This window comes from Acyrthosiphon pisum, chromosome A3 (assembly GCF_005508785.2).
Source record: "Acyrthosiphon pisum isolate AL4f chromosome A3, pea_aphid_22Mar2018_4r6ur, whole genome shotgun sequence".
NCBI classification, from domain to species: Eukaryota; Metazoa; Arthropoda; class Insecta; order Hemiptera; family Aphididae; genus Acyrthosiphon; species Acyrthosiphon pisum.
In genome coordinates this window covers 21,917,133-21,940,681 of record NC_042496.1, presented here as the reverse complement: position 1 = coordinate 21,940,681, position 23,549 = coordinate 21,917,133, and the positions used below count along the sequence as shown (strand labels likewise).

The window sequence follows — 23,549 nt, the reverse complement described above, 5'->3', positions numbered from 1 at the left end:
TTGTTCATTGTACACACGAATTCAAAGGTACATCTACCAGGGAAACAATACAAGGGCCATACGGTACACAATAGGCTTACAATATTGTGAGGGATGCATTTTCCATCTGGACGGTTTCGCGTAACTTGGTCACTTTGGAGACTGAGAACATTTTTACCAGCTGTAGAAATATCAGCAGATTCTTTGAAATCCTTTAAGTGCCTTGACCAATAATGGAACCGATGAACGGATAAATAAAATCAATTTTCTTACAAGTAAATAAAAAACAAAAATATCCGAGTACCTATAAATAGTTGAAACCTGGATTGAAACATTTTTTGGGCAAATATTTTATAAGCACTCGGGCATATAATAATATAATAGGTAGCAATATTATTTTTTAAAAATGCATAGTTGTCCACTCTAACGCTAAGTCACCACAAAAAATCATTTCCAAGATAATATTATTTTGAAAACTTCGGGATGAGTTGAAAACTTTGCAATGGAAGAAAAACTCTTTTCTAAAATACAAATGTATTTGTAAGACGACAATTATTACCGGTTTAAAAATTAATTTAAATTTGATGATTGTGAATTTTCAAATCATCCCCATACTGTATTATTGTTTATTTCTATCTGTTTTTTGTTCCGAGAAATGTCTTATGCTTTCTCACAATAATTGGCTAATGCACAATCAGGGGCGGACTGGGCCGGCGGGATACGGGGAACTTTCCCGGTGGGCCGCTGCTCAAAAATAATTTGTTATTATTATATAATTATTAGTTATACATTTTAATAAAATAGTTAATAGGTATAAATATAAATTATAAATATTTTATATTTTAATATCATAACGCGCATGAATGAAAAATTGTTTACATTTGGTGTTTAAAATAGGTTTCAGTTCGACTAACCCTCCTCCCCCCAATCCCAGCAACCATAACAATTATTATTTATAACTTCATATAGGTACGCAAAGGGCAAGTTAATGAAAATAATTAACTCAAGTTAAGTTAAGAGGACACAAGATTGATAAGTTAAAAGTTAACAGTTAACAAATTATAAATTTAACTCGATAAGTTAAAAGTTAATATAGAAAATAATATTAACTTAACTCAGTTTAAAAAAGTTAATCTATTATTTTTTTTAATTAGTATGTAAATCACATAAAGAGTGAATGTGTCTTTCTAGTTTCTAATTTATATAAATTATAAAAAACAATTTTATTGAACTTTTATCATAATGTACACTGTTACCATTTTACTTTTACTTTACTATTATTTACTAATTAAAAAAACCACAGTAATTTATTAAGATCTAAATTAACCTATTAAAATGTTTGATTAGATTTTAAAATATAGATACAAAAAAAATAAAGAATGTTTAATTTATTACAATATTTTACACATTAGTATTACACTATGTGATATTGTACCTAATGTTAATACTAACATAGTATAACATATAGTAATATAGGTAATTATAAATAATTATACATTATACTTTTTAGTCTATAATTCAGGTCTTCAGATAATAATAATATATAATGTACTAAAAATACTGAGAATCTTAAGTTGTTTTCTGAGAAAATTGAAAATGTGTAGAGGATGCATTTCTTATTGAATAAAACGTTAGTATATTTGAGTTTTTACATTTTGCGGTGGCGAGAAATGGCAAGGGCCGGTCAAAATATAGATTTCCCGGGCCGAAATGTTGCCCCAGTCCGCCCCTGTGCACAATATATTATATAATATAATAATGCATGACGTGTTTAGCGACGACATCAGTTATAGGTATATATAAATTTTGTATTTTTCGTTAGATAAAATGCTAGATTAACTTTAGAATTTTTTTTTACAAATTATAGAGGTCATGATTTGCAATTCAATCACACGCTTGTTCGTACAATATAATGTGAGAGACATAACATAAAAATCTACAAACTGAATTAAATCACGGAAAATACTGACATATTGTACACTAAATTTTCCATTGAATACAATTATATAAACTTTTTGAAAAAGTTACTCACTCGGGTATAATAGTTATATTTGTTAATGGTCCTTGAAAAAAAAACGCCTACAATCTTGATATAAGTAACATTTGTAACCCAATCGTTTTTTTTACAACAAAGTTAATAGATACCGATTTTGCATTTTACATTTTATTATACATTATGATTTATGATATTAAATTTCTATATTATTTTTACCTAATAAGTTCATATATTTATGGAGCATGACGTATACATAATAATATATTACATAAATATTCCAACGCAAAACTATTGAAACAATAATCAAAAATTGTAATTAACACAACGTCGATTACTATTATACAATGACATTATGTTATATTGACTAGTGCATAAAAAAATCAATCGTAAAAAAAATAATTTTTCTGTGTACGATTAGGTAATACGTGTAATGTTTATTACTATAATACTATGCATATAATATTAGGTACTATATATTATTACTTTCAAGTTATTTTGATTCTCGGAACGTATATTATTGTTTCCTTTATATTAATTTCGAACGATTCGTTACGGATACAAAATACATCTTGATTCTCATCACCCAGTTTATTTGTAAAACATACATATACATACATATACATATATATACTGACATAGTATATTGTACATTACCATACGCGTATATGTAGAATCCTTTATATAAACTCAACTCGAACGAAAACTCTCTCTTGAAAAAAAAAAATAGAGGGATCCCATTTGCACGTCTTCAACTGTTTTCATTATTGATTGTAATGCAGTTTTTTTTTTTTTTTTTTATGAAAAACCGACTTAAGACCGATTAGTTGCAGGAAGCGATAGGGGAAACAAACGTACAGACATTTTTTTTTTTTTTTTTATTGTTGTCCTGGTTGCGAAAAGGAGAGTCTGTGCGTTTAAAGGATTGTCGCACGGCGGGCGGCGCACGAATTTATATTCCACGCGCATTGTCGTATTCCCTTTTTTTCGCCTTCAAACATTCCGAGTGATTTACGCGCGTAATACAAGCCGCCTCGGTTTTGAGGTTGTGTAGGTGTACACTGTATGTCTGTATATATATATATATAAAATACTTATACACACACACACACACACACAGACACGTTGGGTATACGTTATATATATATTTTTTTTTCTTCGCCTTTTTAAAAATAATATCTCCTTTCGGCTTCTGCCCGAAAGGGTTCCCCTCCGAGTCGCCCACACAGAATTACAAAGGACTACGGTATTACGTACTTTGTGTTTTATTTTTTTTCCCTTCTTGTAGACGGACGGCTACCGCGGCGGCCGAATTTTCAGACGTTTTAACGAGGCAGTATATTTTTGAAGGGTGAAACGCAGAAACCCTTTTTAAATATCTCGTCAAAATGTTAAAAACATTATTCTTGTTGACCTGCACCGAATGACTGGGTAAAAATTGCGAGGCTGCGAAAACACCTATTGTTGTGTTATAAACATCGCACACGGACATTTTTTCGCCAAAAACCGTATTCCCCGTTCCCGGAATACTTTTGTCAATTCATCAGCAGATAATTTCTTCTTCTTATTCTTTTTTTTTTTTTTTTATACAACTCATCCCAGCCACCCTTACCGCGCTCTCTCTTCTATTTCTCTCTTTTATAGTAAATAATAATAATAAAAGGTGTCGGGTCACCCGTCAAAAATAAAATGCACGTGCAACGAACGATAATAAACCTACACGAAAAGACGTTCGTGACGAATTTCCCGACGATAACATTTATGGACATAATAGCTGTAGGTAGGTAATCGTTTTGCATTGAAAATATAATATATTATATTAGCATGTACACGCGCATTCTATTTTACTCGTTTGTCTCGATCCGTAATGTTATTTAAACGACATTTAGAAAACAATTCGAAGTTTGAAGTGTATTTTTATGTACATAAAATGAATAATTATATTATTATAGTGCATCGGTTAGAACACGAAATCCTAACATTTAAATCAATAACACCGTGCACGCGGTTATTAATTTTTTGTACCGTAGACATATTTTATAATGACGAGTTTGACTAAAAAAAACAGTCAACAGAATAATCATGTGTTTACACGCATTATCTTTGAACTCCGAATCCAATTGCAACGATTAAATATAATAGAGTCATCTTTAGGTATAAAACATTTTAATCGCATCTGTTTGCATAATATAATATAATAAAATATAATATTAACGAATAATATCATATACGCGTATCTCACACAACGGCGATGATGGGTTTGTGTTTGCTCTGGCGGCTACCTACCTACATTATGTACAATGCGCACGGCCTGCAGCGTGACTGCAAACTTCCAACCGAAAACGGTAGCCGCAGCGGGGGGGTTATTTTTCGGCGATACATATCCTATAATAATATGTTATATATTGAAAGGAAAAGAGGAATAAAATACGCCGAAATAACAAATGAAATCCTCGGCGAATCATTAATTTCGGCCGTCCGCTCCGACAGTGTCAACACACTCGACGATGACCATTTGGAAAACCCTTTTGGCTCGCACACGCCCCCCCCGCGGCTCGCCGGGCGCACAACCGGTCCCCTTTGGAAGAGCCCTGCACGTCGTTATCGTTTCGTCGTATACACGCGTGTATTCAATGCGTATTATGTGTATCATTGTTGTTGGTCGGACGGCAGAAGAGTGAAAAATGAAACGTCTTGACTTTATTAAATGGTGCTGGACGTTCTCATTACACGTGTAATGTTTACTCCTTTCATATTATTATTATTATTATTATTATTATTATTATATTATACGCGCGCGACGTTCGAGGCAAACAGATGCAAACTGTCCGTACAAGTAGCCCGGCAAGATTAATGGACTCGCGAGCCTTTAGACAAAACGTGACTATAATGTTTCAATGTGCTGCTGCTGCTGCAGGTGTAAAGTAAAGACGACGACGATTTGGCGATTTCCATCCCCTCAGAATTCCTCGTGTTCACTTTCGTTGTGCTGTGCCTACTAACACAACTCTACGCCGCTGCAGAGTAATATTACAATAAATACACGTGCGATGTATACCTATAATATTATGTGTGTGCGCGGGCGCGCGCCGAGCAACAGGGTAAGAATAATATTATAATATACATCTTTATTTTTTACGGTCGTGTACAAGTCTTGAAATGTCAATAATGCGTTTTTATGTGTTTGTTTTTCGTTTTTATGTGTTTGTCCGCCACGAATAATAGAATATTATATTTATCATGATAATAATAATAATATAATATTGTAAAGATTGATTTATACTTTTTTTCAAACCAAAGCCGGGTTAACCGTGACGTGTAAAATAATCACAGTTATTAAACGATACCGAATAGTTGAATGATATTGTCAGTGTCGGCCTGTGATCTAAAGGGCACAGGAGACAAATTATTCAAAGGGCCTCTCGAAAATACCAAATCTCAAAAACAATTTAAAAACGTTTTATAGAAGTTTATCACATAATATGGATAGGTAGATATATATAATAATATAATATCGATCAAACATCACAGTACGTATTCCAACATAATCATAGATTTCAAAATTATCATATAATTGTATTATTACCACGGACTAAGATATTATTTATGGAATCCAAACGCATACCACTGGGCTCTATAAAATAGGTAAATTTTGGTAAATAATTTCATTTATTTCTTGAAAAATACGGGTCGGGGCCTCGGAGGCGATCGCCTCCTAGCCGCCTGGGCCAGGCCGACACTGAATAATATTGTATTTGACTTTTGACCGTGTGGTTACATTTATGTGCGGAAAAGTGGTGACCAAAATAAAATAATAAAATGATATTATGTCATCATCTGGTACAATATTCATATCATTGGTATTGCATTTTGCTATAAACATAAAAATACGAAATCACACGAAACGGTGTAGTGTGAATCCGGCTTGAGAACTGTGTAATATTGTTTATCAATATTACAATATTGGAACCGGTAATGACATTTAAAAATATTTTTGTCTTTTAATGGCTGTAGGTATAGGTTCATAAATATCAAGGCTGGGCATTAACGAGTTAAAAAGTTAAAGTTAAGTTAATAAGTTAATTTTATATTAACTTTTTAACTTAACTAATTAATTTTGGCTTTTCATTAACTTAACTGTTAACTTACTAAATTTCTTTTTTTAATTAACGTGAAATTAACGAGTTAATTTTTCATTTCAAGAAGTAAGTTAAGTTAATTTATTTTGTTTTTAATTTTATCATATTTCACTACTTCAGTATATTTCATTTTAATGTCAAAAAATATTTACCGTGAATTGTTTAAAGTAAAAAATGTATATAATTCGAATTTAACTAATATGGAAACACTGTATAAAATATAAACACTATAGTCTATAATTTAGTTTTGGGTTGGAAATAAATTAAGTATGTTAGCGTTGTATAAACAAATTAACTTTTTTTAACTTAATAAAAAGTTAACAAAAAGTGTGTATTAAATTTTAACTTAACTGAGTTAAAAAAAATCATTGACTTACCCAGCCTTGATAAATATATTATTATAATGTTGTCAAATAAATGAAGAAAAAAACTTGATTGTTACTAGCGTATTTTTACTAGACAAAATAGCATTTACCCGTATTGATTTTTGATCTTTTAAGTAAACATAATAAATAATACTGTTTAAAAATAAGTATCCGAATAAGGTCAATACATTTTGTTTTCCCTAATTTCCCATGTAAGGTGATTGCTAAATAAACGGTTAAAATACAATAAACAATAATTACTTATAAGTTATATAACTATATAAGTATATAGTTTATATAATAACATGAAATTTAATCTTCTGGTTTTAGATTGGCCATATTCATTTCAGTTTTTAACGGTCTTTTCAGTTGCTAACAAAAGTATTATAGACATTTTACTATAACAAACCCAGTGATGTACCTATTGTGGTGTGTTAAGAGGGAAGGCGTGATCGCCTACCGGGCCGGGTGCCACTTATTATATGGATATATTTTAGTTCATAATTACTATCATTAAAAAAATACAAACGTAATACAATACAATTATAATTTAACCTCAATTATTATGATCCTAGCTTATGTTCTAATCAATTGATTCTTACTACGTTCCTATTGAACATTGAATTAATTAATTATTTTGAGCAATTTATTGATCGTCATTGTTTATCGAAATCTAGTTAACAGTTTGTATTTCCAATTTAATCAACCAAAATTGAACTTATAAGGAGGAAAGTATCACAATATAGCAACAGGGCCCAGCGCATTTAAATTCCGAATAGGTACTTCTCAGCATATAATATTGTATATGTGTCGCGCGCTTCAGATATTTCTCCAAAAGGGGAAGTACTTTTGTTTTTTTTTTTTAATTTCCAAAGTAAAGTCGTCCACGATATATTTTCTGTTTACATGGAACATCATTTTGGGCTATTAAAATTTACCGGAAGCCATCCATCTCACTGTTTTCACAATGTTTTTGATATAAATGATCTTTGGTTTCAGGTGTAGACGTGTATAGTTGGGCATAGTTTTAAAGATAAAACCTAATCGTACGAAATTATAAAGATTTGAATTAGTACTTTGGTTATCATCGTATATGATTAAAATATTAAATATTTATGTATAGCTATTACTTTCTATAATGTTATCTCCGTTAAAAACCACCATGAATAATTTATAATAATTCTTGGTATACAATTGTAAAAATAAACAGTATTAATTGCATTAGAACATTATATTGTTTATCTTAATAGTAGGTAATTATTATTATAATATAATGTCATATTATATCAATAATATGTAAAAACAATTACACAAATATCTTAGTAATAGGAAAAACTTGCTGAAAATTATTATACATTTTTGAAAACTAAAAAAAAAAAAATTATGATAAAACATAATTATATTTTAACTACCTAAATCAGTTAACATTCTTCCAATATTATTTGTTGGATAACTTAATTTCTTCTTTGATCAACATGATCATAAATATTTTTAAAATGTTTCTTGTACCTAGTTCTTAAATTGTTTTATCAGTTTATAAACAGTAAGTGAAAATAGTTCAATTAGTTTTATATAATTACTTATAAAACATAAATACAATCATTAGACTCTTAAGTTTAAACTATAAACTCAAACAAGTTTGGTATGATTTAATAGGTATAAAGCAGTAAAGGTTAAAACGTATTATATTGTAATTAAATTGTAAGAAAAAAATATTATTCTCAGTTTAGCTGGTCGTTAGTGATATATATTTTTATTTTTATATTTTTTTCGAATAACGTTAAAAAGACGCACATAATAAGGAATTCGGGGTTTGGACTTTTGGGTCGATAATGGAAAATAAATTTCATCATAATAATATGTGTTAAATATTCCAGTATTTTACTATCATTGATTATGAATAATTATGATATAATAATATGTTTGTCGAATGTGTTTACACTGACTTTGTTAGGTTAGGTTATGTTCGATAGTAACCGGTTGTGACGTATAGTAAGACGTCGTTAATTAACGCAAAACACAAGGCCGAAGGGTTGACCCGGATGCGGGATCTCGTGTTTCCGCCGCACACATGTGGGGGTGTTCGCTTATTTCCACAGCGAATAAAAACCATTCCAAAAAGGCTAACGAGACGACACCCTAAGTCTCGAAAAAAAAAATAATTACTCACTTAAAATAGTGTTTACAATATTGTTCGCATTCCTTTTTTATTTATATATTTTATTTTTTTAGTCGATACGAATCTTAAGAGGACACAATCGCATAACATGGACACAATTGTTCGGTCTCCATAATTAATTTGAACAAACAATTTAATATTTTAAAATTAAAATATAAAAAAACCTATGTCATCGACTAGATAATATTCTAACTTCTAAATTTGGGAATTGGTCAGTTCACTTTAAAATTAAACATATATAATATAGTTAAATGAATATTATTCAGAACGTACAATTTGCTATGTTAAACGTTTGACGAGGTGCAGACAAGGCATGCGGGTATGGCGTCCTCTTAAGTTACATAATATTCGTAACTTGTCTATGGAATGCGTCAAACAAAAACGTAAAGAATAAAAATGTTTGCAATAATATTATACGCTGCGAATGAATTTGTTTTCCATATTTTATTGTAGGTACAGGTAACAGTCTGTTGTGCACTCGTGTAACTATCGTACAGTCGTATCTACCTATATAGCACCTTAATGACTTTGGGTTATTTTATATTATTGTTACTTGATAAAAACACATCAGTCTGGTACAATAACCGAACGACACATCCTTATAGAAAAATCCAAATGCACGTATACATATATGGGTATACCGTGTAAAGTATAATATACATATCACTATCCAAGCCCCACGCACACAAAGGACGGGTCTAGTCTGGGTGAAAGTCTTGCACAGTAGCGTTTTGGGTGTTATATAATAATATATAAACGCACACCTACCTATATATATATATATGTCCCTCCAGGGGACGTTTATTTCGGAACTGTTACAATATAATATACTCTAGCCAGTGCCGGTAATCTGGTCGAGACCACCGAAGGCGCCCCCGAGATCCGTGAATGAAACCGGGATTAACCTTTTTTTTTCTTCCAACGTCTATGATGAAGTGTTGAAAAGGTTTTTCCTTTATATATTATTATGACTTTATTGGCAAGGATTTATGAACCACATAAACTGCACGTCCGGTTTGGACCGGCACAATGTCGCCCGTAGTCTTTGCACAATTTCCAGACTCAATAATATAATAATATATTATTATACTGTTCATACCTTATAATATAATTATATTATATGATATATTATACTAAACGCGGTGACCTGAGATATGTTTCGGACAAATATTTTAGTTTACGCGTTCCACATTAAGCTGTATCAGATAAACATTTTAAATGTAATTTATATTCTCGTTTCAAAGTTAAAGCGTATATATAATAAATAATAGTTTTTATTTTGTTGGGGCTTTAATATATATGTATATATATTTTTTTTTTTGAATGTTAAACTACACGTATTAACAGATGTTTATCTTTGAGCTATTTGGTTATCGGAGTCGAATAAAAAACTTTGCGATACAGAAAACCAATTAATGTGGTTTATTGTGCTTATTATTCGATGAATAATGTTCTTCAATCATCATGTAAAACTTTTTTAGTGTACAACATCATTCATACGGGTGAAAGATAAATAAAATAAACGTATACGAAAACCAAACTTTTAACTTAATTATATAATATATATAGTAAGAGAATTATAGTGAACCAACAACTAGTTTGTGAAAATTTCGAAAGAATTGAAGTAATTTATTTTCAGCTTTATTATTGTTTCAGAGTCAGCGTTATTCTAATAAGTAATATAGTAAATAATAATAATAATATATAGATAATACATTATAATTGTATAGGTACACTGCAGAATTTCTCAAATTTCGTTGAAGAAACACGTTTTCAATTTAAGTAATAATAATATGTTATTACTATTACTATACATGTACATGTACAAAATTATTATACCTATATATAATAATATATTAATATATAGTTTTTAATTAGAAACATGCTACAAAAAATACCCACATATACCTAAAGTACCAGGTATCTACCTAATAATAAGCTAATATTTTATATTGTAAATTATAAAATAAAACTGTGGGTAATTTTCACTTTAAAAGCCTAATGTTAGTTTTGATAATAATCGTTTGATAACCTATTTTCGATTGAAATTTGAAACCGATTGAGAGTAAGTCGATTAGTGTTAACGTAACTATAAAATATGAAAAAATATCATTATATTATGTAAACAAGTAGTTTTACAGAAAAATTCTGATTTTAAATATCTGAAATTGAACGAAACGTGGCTACGGTTTTTGTTTCCGTCGTATATTTTGTGGCAAAACGAGATCATTATAAGTGAATATAATTTTGTGTTTAAAACACACCGTAGTTAAGAGAAACTAGGACGCAAAAAAGAACCCGCCATATGTTGTCAAGATCACCTTTGACCGGCAAACGAGTTTCCTCCTTTTTATTATTTCCACATTCGCCCTATTTGTCCCAAGTTCCTTTATGTGTTTAGACTAAAAACCGTACATTTCTACGGGTTACGTTTTTGTTGGTATTTACTACAGCGCAGACAGCGAAGGAAACGAGTGTCACAGACGTGCAATTAAAATATGTCTAATAAGACACCTAAAGTCCCCTTCTTTGTTCAACCTTGATGTCGATTTAGAAGTATGACCAAAACAAGTAAGCATATAATATACGTTTTCTCTTAAATGAAATGTAAACTATATAGATGGTTTCTTTTCATTTTTGACTACGACTCTAAATGAGCTAGGTATACGATTAGTGTGGTTGGGTATATTAGGCTATTCGCCCCAGGACTTCCACAGTAGACAATATTATTCTTCACTAACAAAAACATAAAATTTTTAATTAAATGCATAATGCATATTTTAAACAACAATGTAGATATATTAAGGCCAATCGTTGATTTTTTTTAAATAAAAACTGATGAATTATAATACTCCAGTGTGCAATATTCAGTTGTAGAATTCGTGAATTATAATCGTAGATCGTAGTAAATAATTAAGTTATAAACATAACATTATGTACCCAAAAAAAAGTATAATTTTTCTGGAAATTAAATATTTAGGTATATATAGACTTACATTTAGTATTATAGGCGATATTCATATATTTTAACTGTGTTTAATGAAGAAGACATTTTAAAGGAAAAAAACACAATTTATTAGTTATTATAATTAATTTAAATCCTATTTAGTAAATACTAATACATTTTATTTATAATATTAATGTATAAATTACAATTAAGTACATAATTACTGCCAAAGTAAATACAATGCAATTGACTCGTTTAGAAATGGTTGCAAATTGCAATATATTATCTTAAATATATCATTATTAATCTATTATTTAAATATTCCGAATTTTAATAATTAATTCTTACCAAATGCTATTTAATTCTTGCCAAATGCTACTAATTTCTTACTTAATAGTTAATTCCATACCTAAGATAAGTATTTTTAATAATTTTTTTTTTATTTTGATTTTAACAATACAAAGGTAAATTATTCAATATCAATATACCTACTTAAATTATTAAAGGTGAACAGCATAGGCGCAAATAGGAGGGAGGGTTTAGGGGCTAAGCCCCCCCCAAACATTTCCTAGATTCTGTTTTAAGCTTATTAAATATTATCAAAGTAAGGATTTAGCCCCCCAAATCCCAAACGCTATTTGTGCCTATGGTGAACAGTACAAGCGGTTAAATAGCATAATATATACTAACATTTTAAATAGTATAAATATATTTGTCATTTTGTTTTACGTATATTATTACGGTTGTAAGACTAAGGCCATGTTGACATATTTTGTTTTTTTTCTAAACACAATTTTAACATAAAATATTATTATTACATTTTGATAATAATTATTATAATATAACATAATATATTCCATTGTGTTTAAAAAATAATTTATGTCTTATACAATAGGAATATAATTGAATTTCAAATTTGTATACTCAGAACAGTGGAAGAAAATCAAAGGAATCATTGAAAGGTTTGGAGACCATAATTATTATTCCCGAACTCGAACAAAAGATTGGTGATCGATTTTAGACGACAACCACTATAAGTTTGAATAGAGACTCTATTGTAGAGTTCGTCGATTGTAAGAGCATCCCACCGAAAATGAAACCTGAAAAATATCCGTTCCCGCCCGGTAAGATATTGTGTGGGTGTGAAAGGTGAGAGGAGGGAAAAATTGTGCCAAACGCCAAATGCAACACCGTTGAATTTTAATGATTTCAGTTGCATAGACTAACTTAGACGCCCGAAAGGATGTTCGCGGACGAAAATCACGGTATGTTATACTATGCGCACCGATATACCTGATATTATTACCTATAGGTGTACTTTTCTCCCCCACGGCCAATGCGGCGCATATGCCTCAAAGGCCGACGCGTTGCTGTCACGTCGATAAGCGGCGCGTTGGACGGAATAAAATAAAAACGTTTTTATTAGACTCGAACACACGCTGCAGTCGCCGCCGATTCGTAACGTTTCGTTTTTCCACCGATAATTTTACACACACACACCAACACGTGTATATTATTTCGAACAGTGTCGATTAGCGGTCAAGGCATGCGTGAAAGATTATGACACCTAAGCTCTCTATTGAAAAACGCGCCCTGGGGGTGAAGGATTTCGCGTACGCTGCAGACTTTGCAAAATTATTCCGGTCGATTTAACCCGTAGCGACGGCGGTAGACTAGAAATATAATGGCGTGGAACCCTTTTTTCATAATATTCTTTCTCTCTTATATATCACACCATAACCCGCCGCCGCCGATTATTATTATTATTATTTATTTTCGCGTTCATCGCGCGAAAAGGGTAAATCCTTCGTTTCGTATGGGCACAATGGTGCACCCCTGCCCGGAGGATTACGCCCGAGTGTAAATATTTGGCACCACTATACTGTAAGGTGTCTTCGCGGCTTGTCACCCGAGAAGAAAGTCTTATTCGAGCCGACAAACGGTAAAGGTTTTGTATTCGACCGAGACAATGCGCCGCGCTTGTTTGGACAAAAAACGTTCAAAACACGCCCGTGAAACAATATATATATATATATGCACGGTATTCAATAAATAAGATCTGCAGGTCGTTGTATAGGTATTGTATAAAAAGTGATATTACATTATGTCGGTTTTGTTATCATCGGATTTAGACTTTCGACATTTATTGATAAATAATATAAATCATAATAATAAAATATATAATTATTCGATTGCATGTTTTGTTGGACGTGGGTCAAACATTGCAGTAAACTGCCGTAGACCTATCCACGTAGGATTATATGAAGCCATCTGGCAACTATTATAGTCTATATCTAAGTGTATACCAGAATAATATGATAACTGATTACTGGTTACTGGTTAGATGCAATATTATGTAAGTAACAAATATTTGATAAATAAATAATAAGCATTAACTATGTTATCTATTTAACTATTTTTATATTTTGTAAAGTATAATTAATCACCTGATATGGCTTATAAAATGAGTTTATTTTTAAATGTATTGTTTACAGATAAGTATAATTAAATATACCTACTGTATATTGTATATAAATTATGACTACTAATTTTATTAAGGGTTTTATATATAAATGCCATGATTTTATAATTTTCTTCGTCTCAACCGCTTTAGGATTTTTATAATTTAATAAAATATAAGGACATAAATAAATAATTTATGACAAATTAAATTATGGATATATCAGGTATTTTAAATTATTTATAATATGTTAATATTAATATAGTTATAACTTATAAATTATCTTTATAATTATTTTACTTTCGACTGTTAATTATAAATTTTTAGTATTAATGTATTATGTGCTTAAAATATTTTGAACTTATGTGTCCATATTTTATTAAAAAAATGGCAGATTTTGTTTTATTCCTCGTGTGAATAAAAACCGTAAGTGACTATTGAATTATAATTACATAGGTTGACAAACAACAAGACAAAAACTGATTTATTATTTTCTTAAATTATAAAAGTCGTTTTTGTGTTTACATTTTTAAGAATGGAAAGATGAAACAAAATTGTATTATAATGTTTTTTATTTTACAAGAAAATATTGGGACACACTGGGCATGACCATTATATTTTTAATGTAAGCAAATAAGTACCTTACTAATAAAAACTTTAATTTTTACCGAATTGATAGTTTGGTCATTGTGAAAATCTGAATGTAAATATTCGTGATCGGTAAATAGTTATAGTTATTCTTTCAGTAAGCACAAAGCAATATTTTAAAATTCGATATTAACTATTGACCTTATGAAAGTAAATTGGTACCTAACTGAACTTTGGACTGGTAATAATGGAGTTGAATTCCATTTGTATGTATAGTGTATAACAGAAAATACCTATAAAACATTACATGGATATTTTTTAGTTATAATAATAATAAATTATGTTTGGTTGATGGAACTAACAAAATATATAATATCAAAGAACATTATTATTACTTTTTATTTTGATGCAACGAAGCTCTACCCTATCTTTTAACCGTGCATGTATATTGTATACTGCGAAAATCCGATAAAAATGGCTACTTCCCATACAAATGGATTTCTAGAAGAGGAATTTGGCAAGGAAATACGTTAAATCTAACTATTTTATGATCTAACTTTAATCTATATAATGATATTTAATTTAAAGTGTTATTTAGGCATTTAAAAATAGTAATAAAAGTAAAATACAATTTACACGTCTCACCCTTCCCCGCGCGACTGTCTAAGAAATCCAATGCGTAAACAATGTCATCAAACAAAGTCTATTATACTGTTGGATGGTTATTAGTTCAATAGTTATGTCTTATATAGTCTTAAATAGTCGATAACGCCATCAAGTATTTGGAACTATGTATTCCTAAATCCTAAAGATACTGGAGTAATAATTAATTCAAAATTACAAAATGTTTTGGAGAACAAACCAGGATTAAAGACAGTGCGATAAGGGATATACTTTTAAACAATTTAGAGATTGGATTAAATCCGACAGAATCGACGAAGGTACATGCAATATGCAACCGTTACTTAAGTGGACTTGGACTTAGAGTGGACGTCATTCAATCTATACAAATCAAACTCATCTGATCTAACTACCGAGAATTCAAATTTGTACATTTAAAATTGTATGTGGTTTTCAATAGTTGTTTTTCTCACGAAAAATTATTAATAAAAAAGTTTGTTTTTCTATTTTTTAATAATATTATTATACTATTCAGATATTTTATTTGATTATTTCCAATTTTATTTTATATGTTAGATAATAGGTATAATATATAATCTATTATAATTTATATTCGTATACCTATTCATAAAAATATAAAATACGATGGTATAATTTTATGAATTTTAATTGAAATATTTCAAGATTATAAATAGATATAAAACCTTATAATATTAAGTAATAAAAAAATATCTTTAAATATCTTTACATTAAATTAAAATCCGTTCCATACTTGTTATAGTTATTAAATATAACACCAATACTGTTAATATTTTATTATTGTATTTGTGCTTTTCACACACCTACTGAATATTTACCAATATGAAATATTAAAATTTATGTGGTAGCAACTTGCAAGTATACCTATCTATTATCTATTATTTATTTATTTTCAATTTAAAACGTACTTATAGGTTTTTAAATAAGCGTTGACGAGAATAATGGTAATAATAATATAATACAATTTCACTGTATTATATTCTATTGTATATAAAGAAAATTGCTTATCATTTTTTATATTTATTTTATCTGATAATTTGTAGTTTATGGTTGTCCATAAACTTGATTCAATAAAGAAAAGGTTACAGTCGCAAATTACCCTTTACTACTGCACGTACACGTGCAGGTGCGAAAAAGTTTTTGTAGTAGGTGTGTCTGAAGTCTGTACACACACTACACAGTGACCCTCTTCAACGTAGAATTCCATTTTCATTGTCTTTTCGGGTATATTTTCAAAATATATACGCACAATCAGTTGGATGACCTACGGCAATTACGAGTCCTGAATTTCAGTCCTATACAAGCACTCACGTACTGCCGAGTACTTCGGTATCGACCACACGACGAGCTTAGTTTTCCGATGGTCAAACAATGTTGGTTTAGGCCGTTAAAATAATTAGATTGGTAAATATGTCATGATTTCTATGATATTAGGATTGCGTGTAATAGTTTATTTTATTTAATAATAATTAATATAAAATTATCTTATATTACATATTATGTATAGTTAAAATAACCAGGCAAGTCCCTTGACTTTACACCTATAGTAGTATAAAGGATGTCGACCGTACCTCGTCATCGGATGTGTTAAATTTGAATTCAAATAATTCAATGGTAATAGCCATTGTAAAATGAATACGATAAAATAATGATTAAATAATTTTAAAACTGTATTACCAATAATTTATTAATAATACGAATTCTTTATTAGATATTCGCTATATGAATTTAGCACAGTAAATATCATATTCATTTAAATTAGCTGAATTATTATTATGAACAGAACATAAAATAATAATTACGGATAGTATGAAAACTTTAATTGTTTTCATTTTTTTGATATGATTTAACTTTACCACAGTCCATTATTGAGATTTTGATAAAATATACTATTAATAATTTAATTTTGGTATACATTGCGTTTGAAGTTTGATCTCAATATATTTAATATTCAAACGTAATTACTAATCACCATTTCTCATTAACCGATTGTTTATGTTAATATTATACTAACTATAGGTACAATCATTATAATATTATACATTTATACCCATTGATTGCGTTGAACGTCACTGACATTTTTTAATTTCCCACAACTCTGTATGTTTGTGTAGTACTTTTTCAGATGCACAACAACGTATACGTTTCCTGGCAGTATACATATTACATTACATTTATATAATATAATGGTTATATGAAGATAACAATTAATAAACACTTTATTATGTATATAATTACCATAGGTACTATCATCTCAATGACTAAAAGACAACATTATTTTAAATAATAGCTGATAATAATATATATGTATTTTTCAATTATATTATTATAATACACCTAAAATTATAAAATAAAGCCAATATCCGCAGAAATGAAATATTTGAAAAATTTGAAATACCCATATTGCAACCCAATATTATATTACCATCATTATTAGTATTTTAAAGAAAAATAATTGTAGTGGATTTTCATTGGTTACTTCAAAATATCAAAGAAAGACGGCTTGAATATTATACAAATTAAAGAAAAACCAAATAGGTATTTCAGAATAAACAACTAAACAAGGCATTATGTATTTATGTATATGTATGCAATGCAGCCAGTCTATTTTAAGCAAATATGAATTATAATAATAATTAACAACATGACGTACTTCAACAATATATCTGGATAATGTCAAGTGTTATTTTTAAAGGGTGCTAATAAGGCTTCGGTTCTGTACTCAAGAAGAACACCTACAATTGAATCAAACTTAAAAGTCAACTGAGTATAAATAAAACATATATATTTATACCATATAATAAGTGAATGCAAATATATTTCGTACAATGTACATAATTAATTTACTTTTATCAGTAAAGGGTGGAATATTTTAATTTTATTAATTTATCGGAGCGTTGCTACTGTAGCACATAGCCCACAGGGACAATTTCGATTTTTCTTTAAGCACTTGGAGGGAGGGGTTGGAGAATTTCAGTCGAACAAACTGTGTTTAAAAATATTTAACGTATCATAGGAATTACTATAATCGATTATCAGCTATTCAGCTAAACTTGCATTTATAAAATTTATTTTACCCCGCCGATCTACCGTTTTATTATCTTTTAATCATATATAGGTAGGTAGGTATAAAACTATAAACCGTTCATGTCGGATGAATTAATAGATAATAAACTATAAATTATACTTTCAACGATAATTATCTTTTTTTCAGGTAACGTATTGTTTAAACATTAATCATTAGAGTTATATACCTATATAATATATATATTTATATACACAAGATACATACATAGGTAGCTTAGGTCTCCAAACCAGATGAGCACAGTTTGCAAATCGAACCTCCGGAAGTATATCGTTCGCAACCATCTGACGGCCTTGGACCCGAAAACCTGTAATTATTACGGCAGCCGTTAGGTTTTTCAATTTATATAGGTATATAGGTACCGTTTGAAGTGTGCGGTACATCAAGGGGAAAAGGCCTAATTTTCCGCGAGTCTTGGCGGGGTGCCGAACAGGTGGTCCTTGACATCAATTAAAAATTACACCATGCGTATACACGAGGTTTCGTTTAATATCACACAAAAAGATATTAAATAAAAACCAAAGATATAATGTTATAAAATATTGAATTATTGCTGCTGCGCATATCTTCGTATGGCTAGGCGCCTATTCCTGACCCAAATAATTTGCACAAAGGCGCGTGGGACAGGTGTGTTTCTTTTCCATTTTTTCTTTCATTTTTTGGAAACAATCGGCAGCGGTGTCGAAACGCAATCTCGCCTGCAACACCCATTATCCTCCTGGTAAAAAACAGCAAGTAAGAGAAGCACGCGCCAAAAAAAAAAAAAAAACACCGTTGTTGCTGCTGCGGCAGATGGCTCGTGTTTTTTTTAATCATACCACCGTGTCACATAGCACAACATAACCTCGTACAAACATATGACGCCTTGTTAACCATTGTTGAAACGAAAGAAAAACTCTTTACCGTTGCACCGTATATTATTATTATTTCGGGTTGTTGTGTAAACTCGGCAATTGAGATTGTGCTTATATACGACCCGATCAGCGAGACAGCGGATTTTACAGTGTAATGTATTACAGTATTTGAATTTTTAGTATGCGATATAGATTTGAAATAATTTTAAGACGCATGTCGAAGTAGCGTTCTCGGATAGGTACTATAGTAATATTATGTCAACCTCAGTCACGATGTAAGCGGTTGATCAACATTCAACACATTAAATATGCTGCCAATAGAGAAATATTATTGATTTTGAAGTTATTGTAAAAATTGGTCCATGTATATTTTATGACTAGTCCAGAAGTAATAAATAGTTAATTTGTACGTCCCGTGTTGTTGAAGTAGGTTAACTTTTTATATTTCAACACATAAAACGAATTATGCTCTGGCGCCCTGTCACACCTGTAAATTGAACCACGAGATTTGTTAACGATTCTCAAATCGGTTTATTTAATTTTAACTCTATTGAGTCTTTTGATAATTATATTAGTATAGATTTTGTTCATAAATTATATATTTTATGATAAATATTTTTATATTAATTATTCTGTGTAATATTATATAATTTTACTTTTTAAATTTATATACATACATACATACATTAATCCGTTTAAAATTTAAATATATAGGTATATAAATAAATATTTATTACATAATTGGATTTAAATACTTAATAATAATGTACAGATAATTTTTAATGAAACAAATACTATATTAATCCAATATTATAATAACGTATTCATAAAGTCGTTATTATCTAGTGAATTTTGGGAGTGTATGCGAACTTATTATTTATCCTATACACTATACTGGGTTAATAATTATGATCTAGTTATTAGGTATACTTATAATAAACGATTCTATATTGTATTATTGTACCATCATCAGATATAAAAACCCAATCATAATTCATAAGTTGTAATAAGTATTAATTGAACACAACTATTTTATACTTTAATAATAATAATTATTATTATAGTCATTTATTACAAATTTTTCAAATTTGTAGGTAGTATTTTTTATATTATATTAAGATGTACCGTGTTCCTTTTATTTTAACATAATGTAAGGCGTCAGTATATTCCTGATGGGCTAAAGATAAGTCCGGGGTCATCCTTTTAATAAAATAGAATTACTCGACATTTTTCGTCGTTTTGATAAGAAGTTAACAACTTAAACTGCTTATTGCTTAAGTATTTTCTTTTCAAACGTTCCCTTTTATGGATTAGCTAAATTACCAATACAGTCTTTTATAATATAATATAGTATACTTCTGCAGTTCTACGTGTTTAAGAGCCATCAATATACATTTGGACGTTTTTTTTCAAATTTCTTATTATGTTAATTTCAGAAGAATAGAAACGATGCGTTTAAGACATTGAGATAATATAAGATATAAGGATAATATACCCACCTAATTTTAATCATAATAATATACACTTATTTTATTTTTAGGTGTTTTTTTTTTTTATTATTTTGTCATGCATTTTGTGTGCCATTATCTTTATGACGCTTATATTTTGGGTTTAAACAAAAACTTTTGTATAATAATCCGTATTTTATTCCTATATCTATTAACAATTCAAAACGTTTGTTTGGTATGCTTTTATAAAAGTATTAATATCATATCAGATTACGCATCTATGAAGTGTTGATAAGGAATTTTTTCAATATCCGTAAGCAAATAGAAATTTACAAATCGAAAATTAGTGACAGGTACTAAATTATGTATTGTGACGCTGAATTCCAAGAAATGTTTTTCCTGCACGAATAAATTTCACCTCTTTACGGGCCATCATACCTCTGGACACGTTCATAGTAGTGTACACATTATTTTATAAGGGGTTTTTACGACCGACGAATAAAGTAGAGGGGGACGTCTCCGTTGTCGGCGTGCGTCTGTTACGCCTATTCTCGACGAAGACTTCAATAGGTCGTCAGTGGCGAGTAAAATCGCCGGATCGGGTTTCGCGTGCGCAGTCTCTCGGACACGCCGTTGATTTATGCCGTAATGTCATGTATAAATATATGTATATATATTATATAATATATATTGTCCGATATGAGCGCACGCACAAACGTATATACGAATAAAATAATAATAAAAAAAAAAAAAAATGCCCGCGTGCAGTCGATTGTGCCTGCTGCGGGTCGGCAGTGGCGGCGGCGGGGACAACGCGAACGGATGCAGATGTTTCGGCGGGGTTGCGCATATTATTTACCCCGACAAAAGGGCTAAACGTTGTGTCACAGAGGTCATCTCCTCTCCGAAAACCGTCTTTAAAACGTGTGCGCTCGGGGTTTGCAGCGGCCCCGCTGCAGTCTCTTACAACATAAAAGAGCACCCGTTTTCAAAAAAAAAAAGAAGGAAAACCTATTACCGTGTATATATAATATAATGTGTATATGTATGCATAAAGGACCCCCGTGCGTAGGTATAAGAAGAAGAAGAAGGAGGAGAAGGAGTAAGAGGCGGAGATGACGGCGAAGGGCAGAGGATCGGGAGTGAATGCGTTTGCGACGGAGACGAAGGAGCGAGCCGTGTTTGTAGCAATCGGTCCCGCACAACAATGGACGTACAAACGGACACAGAGTTAAACGGACACAATGCGGACAACAGAAAAATCGGAATCGATGTTTGTAATCCATTAAGTTCCAATTATATATGTATGATACGGCGGCGGCGCGGTATTTCTTTTGGCCGGCCCGCGATATCTGCAGGAAGAATGAAAAACGGAAATTCTGTGTAGCGGAAAGAAACGATCGATCTGGATCAAAGTGCTCGCGGTTACAATTGACGGTCGGCGCCAACCTCCGGCCACAACACAGTGTAATGGTATAACAGTGGTATATAGGTATATTATACCTATATATAATACGCCGCCGAGGGTTGAGCCCGAGACGTCCAAACGGTCAACGTTTCGTTTATTATATTTGATTTGATCGGTCGTACACAATTTTGTTTCCATAATATGACGTGTACACATATTATTATATTATACCTTATCGTGTCCTTTCATTCTCATTACAATAAGTCTTGTGTCGGGTTAACCGTTATTGTTATGTGCTGCTTCTATAATAGGTACTATGTGCATTATATACAGCACTCTGAACACTAACATATATTATATTAGCATTTAGAAAATGTCGGTAACTATACCTATACAAGATTTCTACACGGCTGAAATTCCGCGTTCGGGCCGAATAATAAGAAAGTATTTACAATGTTGAACGACAATATATTATTATTATTATAAAATAATGATGATTTATTACCAGTAAGCTCCAGTTGTATAATATAAGCCGATGGTTTTTTTTTTTTTTACAATTTCCACATGTACCTGGTACATATTTATCTAAACTCGGTTAAACACGACTATATATAATATTATAAGTTATCAATGATTATATCATATTGCGACTGTTTATTAATTTTGATTTTAATTTTCTTATTATTTTTTTGTTTTTTAAAATTAAATTCTTCAAGTATTTAATAAAAATGAAATGTCGTTTAAATACTTTCTGTAATAAGAATTAAAATCAACAAACGACAAGTATTCTTTATTTGATACGACGAAATCCAATCTAATGTATTTATACTTCGATAGCTCTTCTTTATGTAGGTACTGAAGTGTGATTCATCAAGCATACTCACCATTTTTTTCTTCAATAATGGAATTGTTCAAAATCTGAATTTATTTTATTTTATTTTATTTATTTATTTTATTAAATATATTTTATGAGTAAAGAACATATTTTAAAATGTTTGAAATATTTTATAATACGTAAGGAATGTCCTTGGGGATACCTTCTTCTGTTTTTCAAATGAGAACTCATTTAATTAGCCGACATTTTAACGAATTTGATAAATAATAGTTTTTAAGTTATTTAACTTTGTAAACCAAAAATAATAATTCCAAACAATAATAGATATGTCCATGGTAAATGATAATGGGTTCAGAAGATGTGAGGGGGGGGGGGGGGCTATGCTGATTTGAAATTTGTAGGGATTAATATTTATCACCATAATAATAATTTGCAAAAATGGTCCAATAAAGACCATTAATAATAAATACTAAATTCAATATTCAATATAATGTATTACATATTATCTACTTTATATTTTTGTAAAACCATTTTTAAGGAATATTTCTTTAACACATAATATAAACATTTTAATAACTGATAAACTATACTCGTTTGAATTTTCAATT

General features: G+C 30.0%; 1 long non-coding RNA gene across 1 annotated transcript in view; it reads right to left on the bottom strand.

The window, feature by feature from the left end:
• LOC115034499 overlaps nt 1–23,549 on the bottom strand; it is a 72,462-nt gene that overhangs the window by 10,099 nt on the left and 38,814 nt on the right. The window contains exon 3 of the long non-coding RNA XR_003839865.1: nt 18,604–18,703. This is a non-coding gene — a long non-coding RNA (uncharacterized LOC115034499). The remainder of the gene's footprint in view (nt 1–18,603; nt 18,704–23,549) is intronic.